Source organism: Phyllostomus discolor, chromosome 11 (assembly GCF_004126475.2).
Source record: "Phyllostomus discolor isolate MPI-MPIP mPhyDis1 chromosome 11, mPhyDis1.pri.v3, whole genome shotgun sequence".
NCBI lineage: Eukaryota > Metazoa > Chordata > Mammalia > Chiroptera > Phyllostomidae > Phyllostomus > Phyllostomus discolor.
The window spans coordinates 13,928,899-13,941,136 of NC_040913.2; the positions used below are offsets into that span (position 1 = coordinate 13,928,899).

At 33.6% G+C, this 12,238-nt stretch overlaps 1 pseudogene; it reads left to right on the plus strand.

Annotated features, from left to right (window-relative positions):
- Window positions 1-1,210: 1,210 nt before the first annotated feature.
- On the plus strand, window positions 1,211-1,638 carry LOC114508981 (annotated as a pseudogene).
- The last annotated feature ends 10,600 nt before the right edge of the window (window positions 1,639-12,238 follow it).

Consider the following 12,238-nt stretch of genomic DNA (forward strand, 5'->3'; position numbering starts at 1 on the left):
TCTCCCCTACCTTGCCCCCCCACTCCCACAGTCAATCTCCCTATTTGTCTGTGCCCATGAGTCCTGTATTCACATTCCTTTGCTTGCCCCTTCCCTTCTTTTCTCCATTTACACCCCCCACTCCACTCTGGTCACTAGTGGTTTGTTCTCAATTTTGTTTTATTGGTCAGTATGTTTGTTTTTATGCCACAGTGCCATACTGTTTTAATTATGAAAGAATATTGAATTTAGTTAAATGTACTTTCTGCATCTATTGAGATTCTTAATTCTACTAATGTAGTGTATAAAACTGTTTGACTTGCATATATTGAACCATTTTTTTTTGTATCTCAGGGATGACCATTGGTCATGGTATATAATCCATGTAATGTGCTTTGAATTAATTTTGCTAATATTTCATTAACAATTTTTAATCCATGTTCATCAGGTATATTGGTTTGTTGTTTTGTTCCACCCCACCCTTGGTTTTGTCCATGTGTCCTTTATAGTTGTTCCTGAAAACCCTTCACACTTTTCCCCCATTATCCCCTCCCATTTTATCTACTATTTATATTTTCCAGTTAAGTAGTTATGTAATATTTTATCATAAATATTTTACAACAGTAATGAAAAAGATAACACTTGAAGAAATGATCCAGGTATTGCAAAATCTTTTTCTCTTACCACTAAACTATAAGCAGTATTTATAAGATTATGTTCTCTTATGATTTTTATTTTATTTATTTTGACTTTCCATACAACACTTTAATTTGCATTTATGTTTCAAACCTCTTAAATCATAAGTAGTCATTACATTTTATGTAATTTCTGTGAAGTCAATTCAAAATTGTTCATTTAGTACAGGGATCACTCCAGTTATATTGTACTACTTCATTAAAACTAGTTACACAAATGGTACTGAGATTTTCCAATGGAAACCCATAGAGTTCTAATGTTTTGAAGAAAGTATGCATTGTTAACTGGAGAGAGGTGTGTTATTAAAAGGGAATGAAATTGTGTAAAGACTTGTCTCCATGCCTCGTACACCTATTGTATCAATAGAAACATATTCATTATATAATTATTTTTAAAATTAATGAGTAAATTCTGGGGAAAGGTTCAGAAGAGTATATTATACATTTATTATTATACACATTTTATCAAAACATGCTGGCTTAAAACACCAAGAATTGGCTTAAAACACGAAGAAGTAGTAGCCTGGGCTGCTACTATGGTGCCTGTGAAAAGGCTCGTAGGGAATCAGAGGTAAAAAATAAAATAAAATAAAATAAAATAAAATAAAATAAAATAAAATAAGTAAATAAACAGGTTCTGAAATTTACCCCTTACTGCATTGACCCTATAGAAGATGGAGCCATGGATGTTGCCAATTTTGAGCAGTTTCTTCAGGAGAGAATGAAAGTGAATGGGGAAGCTGGAAACCTCAGTGAAAGGGTTATAAAAATTAAAAGGAGTGAGAATAAGATAACTGTAACTCCTGAGACGACTTTTACCAAAAAATATTTAAAACACCTCACCAAAAACATTTGAAGAAAGTAATCTACATTACTGGTTGTGCACAGAAGTTAACAGCAGAATTTTGAGTTGTGGTACACTGAGATTAACTAAGATAAAGAAGAGAACAAAGGTGAGGATTAATACTCCTTTGTCTGGTGTATTTTGTATAATTTCTTGTATAAAACTTGGGAACAACAACAAAACCCCAAAGCACTGTTGATTATTTATTGTTTCATACAGTTCCTGTGGGTTGGGAGTTTTAGTGCTGGATTCCTGGGAGGTTCTGGGCAGGGTTCGCCAGGAGACTGCAATAGATGTAAGCTGGACTTCAGTCTTCTGAAGGCATATATGCACCTGGAGAAATAATTTCCGAAGAAGTCACACAAGAGTAACTTTACCTACTCGGCATATTGGTGATGGCAGTTGACGCAGAGCTTTATTTCTTCTTTATGTGGCCTTTTGATGGGGCTAATTGAGAATCATCTCAGCATGGAAGCTTGCAATCACTAGAGCAAGAGATTCAAGCAGCCAAGCTGGAAGTTTCAATGCTTTAATGACCTAGCCTTCTATTACACTGATCACACAGGACAGCCAGCAGTGATGCAGTGCAGAAGGCTGCACAATGGCACCACTAGCTAAGGAAATCTTTACTGGAACCGTTTTGGAGGCTGGCTAGCTTAATAGCTTAATGTTGCTAGCCCACATCCTTTTGCCAGATTTTCAAGGTTTAGTTTTCAATTCTGACATTGATTGTGTGACTTTAAATAGCATACTTAACATTTTGCCTCAATTTTTAATATTTAAAATAAATATGGAGTAAATCATACTGCATTTTTATGAGAATTTAGTGAGGCAATATTTGACAAGTATTATAAAAGAGTCCCAAAGACAGTAATTTTTCTGTATATGCTTCTTATTTCTATTTCTAAGTTTACAATGATATCAAAAGTAAACAGTTTTTGTGTGCTTTCTTAGAGGAAAACTTGCCTGGACATCTCACATTAAGATACTGCAGATCATCAACATAACTGTTGACTGAGTGTAAAGAAGGCTAAGAAACAGATTGTGATAAATAAAATATAGTTACATGAATGAAGTAATAGACACAGTTTTATAGATAAAAATTAAAACTAATATTAAAATTAAAACTCATAATATTATCCCTGACTTACCAACTTTGTATATTAAACAAAACAAAAAACAACTGAACTAACAAACAAAGTAGAGACAAACTCACAGATAGCAGATGGACAGCTCTGGGAGGTGGGATGGAGGGATCAAGATGAAAAGAAAAGGACTCATGGACACAGACCACAGTGGGTGATGGTGGAGATGGGGGTGGGGTGGGTGGAGGTGGAAAAGGGTATAAAGGAATAAATAGTCATGGAAAAATACAATAAAATAAACTACTAAATAAAAATTAATCAATAAAATATCACATGGCTACATTAATTTAAAACCTTAAAACTATATTTAGAGAAGCAATTGTGTTATACAACCAATATTACATTTTTCATGATCAATATATGCACTGCCACCCTTGGTGTACAACAGACATTATATATCATGAAAAATATTCATTAATCAAAATATTCAAACAGGTCTGAACATGATTGAAAATATAAAGTGAACAATTAATATAACAAACCAAACCAAAGGAAAAGTTTTATATTTTAAGTTGAACATTTGTTTTGAGTTTCAGGTGAGAAAAGATGCAATGGCATTTTGAAATAATTTCTTGCTCATACGTGAGATCATTTCCTGACAAAATGAAAACAGGCTATAAACTAAAAGTACTCTCTATAGATTATGTTAAATGTAGATGTCTGCCAAGAATAACAATGTTAAATGAAATATTTCTTGAAATAGATCCGGCTATCATCAGTTTCCTTTGCTATTAATCTTAGTTTGCAGGTAAATTGGCTTAGCAGGAATCATATAATTTCATAAATATTTTTTAGCAATGAAAAGTTAGAGATAATACATGCCATTACAAAAGTGTAAGTCATAAAAATGAATGGGGGTATTTAAAGTGGATATACTGAATGAGAGTGAAATTTGCATTCACTTGCAATTTATAAATGAAGAAAACCAATGACTCCAGGAAAAGTGAATTCCAGGCATAATCAGTTATCTTTTTATATCATGAAATTTTGGATTTCAACATGTATCAACATCTATATCCTGAATTATACTTACCCTCTATAAGGGTAAGTATACCATTCACAGGTAAAAACATTGCAAATGTACCAAGAAATTATTTTAATGATAAAAAAACCCAAAAATGACAACAATTCTTGCACAAACACACACACACAAGCCACAATCTGTATTTTTTGGTTTCTGTTGGGGACAGCCCTGCCTGGTCTCAGGAAGCTGTAACCTCCTGTGACTTTGGCTGAGTGAGAGACCTCTGGACCAGAAGCCACTAAGGAGATGAAACTTAATTCCTTGGCATGAACGCTGCCTGTTCTGTGCCTGGCCTCCTAAGCTTGATCAGTTAGCCAATGACGGGTAAGATTTCCCATGGAGGTAATTGCCTAAGACAGGCATGATCACGTGAAGGCTTCTAGGAAGAGATTCGGGGCTGTGGAAATGAAGGGGTGATGAACATCAACCCTTGCCCCCTTGGCTATGTCAAAGCCTGAGTCCTTGTTCTTAGATGTGAGAAATCCAAGTCTCTTGGCTGCTTTTGTCTTCTCTGTTAACTCAGGCCTGTGGAAATAGTAGGGGCGGTGCAGCCCAGACCAGAAACAGCAGACCCCTGGGATAATCAGGCCCCGGGACATGGAATATGCAAGATCCTCTGAGATCTGTTTGCTGGAGGATGTTATTAGATTATAATTTGAAGGCACAGACAGGAAACCAAAACTAGCTCTTTGAGCCCTGTTAGATAAAACCCCAAGCTCTGCCCAGAATCACAGTGGGGGGGGGGGGGGGTCTGTCTGCGCCTTTGGAAGTCACCTACTTCTTTTGATCTTTTTTTGCCAGACTGTGAATCCACAAACTAAGTCTGGATTCTCAATAAAAATCTGCTTGGGAATGGATACGGCACGCTCTCCGCTAGAAAGAGTGGCCGTTCGGTCCCTATTTCCTCACAGGACCTGGTTGTCTCTGTGTATGTTTTTCTCATGTTTCGATGAGCATCTGCAACAGAGATGGATACTGCTGGCTGCTTTACCACCACCGGTTTCTAAAGTGGGCTCTGCTTAAAACTTACCTAAAGAATAGAAAAAATGGTTTAAGTAAGCACTGTGTTTTTCTAAAAACACATAGCCTTTTTTCAAATCCATTTACATTTTTACTACTTTGTCCAATTCCAGTGCCTATTCTTTAACATGCATCTATGTTTCTAGTTATTGAAGGAGTATGTTTCCTAATATGTAAGACTTTTTCTGGTGAAGATCTTCATTCATAGAGGGTAGTCAATATGTGTTTACAGAATGAATAGATGTTGGGGTCCATGAAAGAATGACTCTATTAGCATTGCCATCTTAAATCACTGAAAAGTAATTTTCAGTGACCTGCATGACCTGCATATTTGGAATACACTGATGCATATAAACTTTAACATATCTATTTCATAGTGCTTTATTTTATGCAGAAGATTTTATTTTAATAGAAAATCCGCCATGCACTATCAGATATATAATTTTTCCTGTCAGTCATCCAACTGGTTTATATTTAAATAAATCATAAAATGTTAAAATAAAAATACTATGGAATAAAAGTAACTAAAATAGAAATATTTATTTAATAAAGAATGCTATTTTTCCCAAAATTTATTTACAAAAATATTATGTTAACAAGAGGCAAAACTTATATTATATTACATATAATCAGTGACACCGGAAGTACAGATTTAGAATATACAGCTATATTAGTTATTATAGGAAACTGCATAGAACATTATTACTGTTTATTGTTTTAACTGCTGGATTATTAGGATGCATCATGGTATCTCAAATATAATTAAGTTATTTGAAAATAGATTCCTGTTTTCTTATTCTGATTCATCATTATCATTTTATAGGACCTCATGAGGCAATTAAGTAGGACATATCTCACAAAATGATCTTATGCTGTGATCATTGTTGATCAAATAAGTAACAGATGATTTTTTGCTTTATGCTATATGCATGTATATAGATGGCATGCATATGCACACATGTGTATACACATACACATAATATAAATTATTTTACATGGCACAGATTACTTTATATTGATCATGTTCCTGGTACTGGTAAAATATGAGTGGATCAAACATGTATCAAATATATAAGTAAGAAGTGATAATCTTTGTCATGAAATATTCCACACTAAAATTTTAAAATAAATAAAATAGGTGTATATTTGAAGATTTTCAAAGTAAGCAGGGTATTTAGTACTTATTTATCCATGGTAATCTTATGATTTGATTTATGCCTCAAATATAAATAATTTTTGTAATTTATTGTGTGTTGAATGCTGACTGTCTGATCAAGACTTCCAATGTATATGCCAATATGTTGGGTATAAGTACATGATTTTATTGTATTTTATTATATATTAAATTAAAAATATTTCCAATTGAAATATCATAAAGGTAGAAATTAAAATATAAAGAAACAAATTGATAATGAGTAAACACCAACTGAGAGAACCAACTCAGCAGAGTGAATAATTCACGGAATTCCACGGGTTCAGACTCTGGGTCAACTGAGTGTTGATTATTTCCCTGAACACCATTAATAAGCCCACAGAAAACAAAACCTACCGCGGCTTTCAGGAACAGGTCAGTATCAGTGAAAACACAACCAAGCTGGGGTTATGCTTCTTTTTTTTATAGTACAAGCTAGAAAATAGAAGACTATTTTTAGGAGATTATATCAAAAGTTCTTTTATCTAATAATAGGCAATCTACAGTTGAAAAATTTTCATATGCCATCCATAATTCTTGAGTCAGCAAAACCAAAACTTGCTGTATGATAAAAATTTCAAAGATATGAAACATTTTTAAGGAAAATCCTTAAGTAATTGATAACCTCCATGGAAATAATATCAGATCAATATAATAATATAGTCAAAATGTATTATACACTTTTACCAGGCACTGTTCTATGTCTTTAACATTTTATATATTACATATGTATTGCATATAGTGATGTATGTTACTATACATTACATATATTTGACAATTACATAAACAAGATGTTATTATTAGTTTTATATTTAATATATAACAAGTACTATACAAGCAATATATATAACAAGTATTACAGAAACAAAACATTATTACTAGTTTTCAAAAGAGAATAATAACTGAAGAAATGAAATATTTTCCTATGACACAGGGCACATAGCTCATAAGGAAGGTAATCTAGTTATTAAACCATCCACTTTGCCTTTACAGGCTTAAATTTTAGCACTGTTCAGTAAGACCTGCCAACATGGAAATCTATGTGCATTATAAAACACAATTGAGTAAAAATAGGAAAGATCAATGAGTCTAGAGATTTTTATTAATTATTTAATAATGATAAAATATAATGGTTTAACCTATAAGGTAATAACTATTTTTCTTATATATTAAACATTATTTATAAAGGAAAGTAAGGAAAAGAAAACTAAGTATAACCTGACATCTGAATTATTAAACAAAATTATTAAGTAGTCTTTGCAAATTGAGCATCATTGTTGTAAGAATGAAACCATAAGAATGATTGCACCTTAGTAGAGAAAGGTGTGTATTGGTGTATAAATGCAGGTAATATACACATAAACATTTAAAAGTAGGCAGTAGTTAAATAACTATAATGGATGCACGAAGCAAATGATTGCCATTAAAATGGCAATTTAGTTGCCATTTGAATCATTGAATCATTGAATGCAATAACAATAGCACATTGTGTCATTCACTGTTCTAAGAATTTTTCAAACATTAAACCACTAGAGATCCACAATAAATGCATAAGTTGATTTTTTTGTTACACGAACTTTGTAGGTTATTCATCTGAGGTAAAAAAAGGTTATATAGTGTGCTCATCTCCTGCAGAATCATCAATCAATCTGCTTTTTCAGTGAGTACCCTCATCACTACCGCTTCTCCATTAGGAGAAAAAATCTAGCAATGTTTTAAGCAACTGCACTCAATTAAGTATCTTCATGACTTCACATGAAGGAAGGATTATTACATAAACCAAAAGCACTAACTATAAAAATCATTCATACTTAGATTATGATTGATCTAGTAAAATAAAAAACTTTCTGATATTAAAAAATACCATTTTTCACCCTGTTTAAAAAAGAAAACATAAAATATGGAAGAGCTGGATAATAAGTATAAGTTTGAGGTGAAGCTAAGAACACTCATTCCAGAGCCAGGCATAAGGACTGGAACCTGAAGTTAAATTGAAAGGAAGAGAGAAAGTTGCATAACAAGTGGGACCCTATTCTAAACAAGGAAACCGACCGCTTCGATCTGCTGTGTATTCTAGGAGGGCTATTTCTGAGTGAAGTAATACAGAGCCGCTAAATCCAGGATTGCCAAATATGTATATATTTTTTGTTTGACACTGACACAAAGGGTACAATAAGAAATGTGGTGATTACCCTTCTATTAGATGTGCCTCTGTACCTCAACCCAGTTTTTGTAAGTAGGATTAAATTTGAAATTCCTTCTTAATGCAAATGACTTCCATGGCTTACAAATTCCCAAAACCTTCAGGATGTTTAATTCAAGGGGGAGAAAAATTGCTACATATGATTAAACAGCAAAGGGGTCAATTTTTCTGCACAGAAAAGAGGAAATACAGACAGACGAGATATTCATAGATTCACAATTGTCAAAACTCAGAGCTTTTCCTTAGCTTCAGGACTATTTCTATTCTGTTTTCTGGACCAAAAAATGGACCCATCCTGACAAATGGATATTCTCCATTGCTTGAAAATGAAAATGCTGATTAAAATATATGAAAGAAATACGTTAGAATGTAGAATGTCACGTCAAAGATTACTTAATGATCCTTCATATTCTTCTGGAGAGATGAAAAAGTTTTAAAATTACAAGAACATGATGACTGCATAATTCTGTGATTGTACTACATGCCACTGAACTGTCCACTTTAAAATGGCTCATTGTCTGCCATGTGAATTTCACCTCAGTTAAAAACATCCCAAAGTGGTTAAAAAATAAATAATCATTTCATTCTCTTTAAAATTTCAATGTTAGGCTAACAGAACAATACAAATAAATATGCTTTCATTTAAATAAATATGGTTTATAAAACATATCATATTCACCAGAAACATACACAATTATTATTTGAGTTCTAAAAGGCAATTCGGTCATTTTCTTCTACCCAGTATCTTTAATAAGATGCATTATTCTTTCAAAAATTTAATCTATGAAGTTAAAGCAAAAAATAAAATATCTCTAATGAAAATTACATTTTTATGCCTGCTTTCAAGACACTTTAATCATTCAGTATGTATTGTTGCTGGACTTAAAAATCATTTGTGGGCAAAATAGCTCTAATTAGCTCCACATTAAGCACTGAACTGAAGGCACATATTCTCAAAAGGGGTCTAAATTAGCACTGATTTAAATCACCTCTATTATAAGAGGCTTTCTTTAGCAGATCTAAAAAGCTTATATAAGATTTTCTACTGGATTATTTAAAGGACAATCTCTCATCTCAATAGGGTATTATTTGACTAACAGACAGGAACAAACGGCAAATTAAGGAGCTTGCAAATGCATACTTATATGTGAATTTTCACACACACGCACTTGGGCAGAACAAATGATACTTTGAAGCTATCTAATTAAGATGGAGATTCCAAATATGATGAAAAAATAAATAAATCAAGATGTACATGTTAGTGTTCCAAAGCAACTAGAAATTTGTTCAATAGCTCTCTAACTACAATCCATGTATCTAAAACATCTTTCTATCACACAGAAAACTCATCCTGATCGACAATTAGCAGTTTACCAGAAACTGTAAACAAATTTTGTATTGATGGCATTCATAACTTTAAAAATAGTATTATAGGAAGAAACTGAGAAATAGCTGTCAGGCATGTAGACGCCCTGTACACAGAGAGCCGTTTGCATCTATGCAGAATGAAATCTCATAGATGCAACTCGCAGTTGGCATCTGTGGATAATGAACTCACATCCTCAGAGTTCCAAAGTATTAAAATACTAAAAGTAACACTTAATAAGTCAACAGTAAAAACAAATACATTTAGACATTTAATCTGTAAGTGTCCCATTGCACATAAATAAATAACGAAGAAATTAAATGGTGCCATTTATACCATTCTTTTGATTACAAGATTGGAAACATACGAAGTACATGTAATTTACCTTCAAGCATTGATTATGGTTAAACTAATAATGATTTCTGTAAACCTTTAAGGAAATAACAAAAGCAAATTAATCAAATATAATTCATCTTAAAATGTTGCTGACAATATGTAATAATTAATGTACAAGTTAAAAAGAGGTGGAAAGTATCTGAAAATATCTACACAATACCCATCACCTTCATTACTACCACCCTGAGCCAACACACAGTCATTTTTATCCTATAACTTTGTAATGATCCTCTTAGTGTAACTCTTCCTCTGGGTTGCTCCCCTTTTATTTCTTAATTCAGTTGCTGTTATGCCCCTCTTAAAATTTAAGGCAGATCATATTTCTTCTGTGTTATAATTATACACTATCTTCCCATCTCACATCATGCTACAGTTATTAGAGTGAACTAAAAACTACACAAACAAATTTGGTTCCACGCTAATTCCTCTTTCAATGACTTTACCTTCTATTTGACTCCTCTTATTAACGTTACTCCTCCCAAAGTGTAGTCAATGTTGATAGAGAGACTGTTGCAATAATAGAAAGAGTTGATTTGACAATAGTATTTTGAGAGACTACAATGACGCCATTTTCATGAAATATGAGGTGCTCAGTTTTTCATGTGTTAAATTCAAGAAAATCTAAATCTTTACATGGGAATGCTTAGTTTACATATAAACACCAAGTGATAAATAGTTTTGAACAAAGTTTATCACAGAGGAGGATAACTAAAGTGTCCTTGCACACTCTATATTTACTTTCCAGTACTCACATGGTACCTTATGTCGTCAAGAAGCCCTACAAGGAAGCCTCTGAAACTACTGAGCCTTTTGCCAAGACAGTAGCTCCAGAGCAAAACCACATCCTACAAAGATTTACATAGAACACATCCAAATCAAGGAATTTAAAGATGCAGAGAGACAATTCCATTGTTGCTCCTTTTAATTCACTATCTGAACATCTACAGAAAACAGAAGAGCATGATGACATTAATCACTGGAGAGACAAAAAGGGTGTTTTACCAGATGTTGCATTTTATCTGCATCAGATCAATACAGCCTTTGACATCTAGCTCTTAGTTTGGTAGCATTTTTTTCTTCTTCTTCTTCATATCCTTTAACAAGAAGAGTTAAAAAAAGCCATCCTTGCAAGGCAAATTCAGCAGTGCATCTTCAGTGTCCCGTTGCAGGACTCCGCTTGCTTCTTTGCTCTGGGACATATTACATTCTGTAGGGTTCTTATGCATACTGATATTCTGTGTTAATGATGTTATGCTATTTTTGATCTGATGAGTGGAAAGTGGTGAGAACCCTGGATTCTCCAGTAAAACACTGTGCTTGCCAGAGTGTCAAGATGATTTCTCAGATGTTTACAAGGATTAAAAATTAGTAAAGATCTCAATAGGTATAGGATTTTGAATAAACTCAAACACCTCTTCTAATTTAAAGGTCCTTCTACTCCTTTAAAAAAACTGACATTTACCACTGAGAATTAGGTATCTGATTTACCTCTTTTGATTTTGGGGGCGGTATATACCATACATGGGGCTACTATCCTAACCTAATCAATAAGTGGCTGGAAAGCCTGCTAGTTCAGAATGTGGCTCGAAGCAAGGAAGTTCTCTTCAATGAGAAGAGGCTTCAGAACATGCTGCTTTGCTTCAGGACTATGGACCCAGCAGAACTAAGGTGAGACAGAGGTATGTTGTTGATATGCAAGCGGTGTGACAGCCCATTAGGAGAGTAGTTTCTCAGGTTCCTAGTGTGCTGCAACAAGCCCATGCTCTCTTGGAACAAAAAACAAACAAAAAAGGAAACAGAAACAAACAAACAAAAATCTTCCTCTTTAGAAAGAGCTCCTAGGGTGACAATGGAAGAGAATATATATTTGATCACAGGACACGTAGTGACTATATAAACACAACTTTCCATTTTGGCTCTGGGCTTTACTAAAGCCACTGATTCATAATTTTAGGAAACCATTGTGAAAACCCACTGTACCATGGAAGTGGTACATTTGAAGCAAACTGTAAGCAGACATAGAAAAATGAGGTTCATATTCTGAGATCATTTCTTTTTTCCAAAAATCTGTTCTTCAACTATCATCTATGCTTTTATGACATATTCTCCATGACCCACCAAGGCAGAGGAAAAGACCTGGGCCTTATTTACATATAGGTTGTCAAATACAATAATGGTGACCTAAAGTAGATTGCACCTACCTCTATTCCATTCAAGCTAAACTGCTGAAGAACTATGGGAAAAATTTGTGGTGGGCACAGCCATTCACTCATTTTCTCACCCAACCTGGATGGAGAAGTGGATGCTAAGGAAGGCTTTGATGCTAGAGGGGGAATAATGGGTTGGCCTGGAAAACATGGACTTCAATAGTATG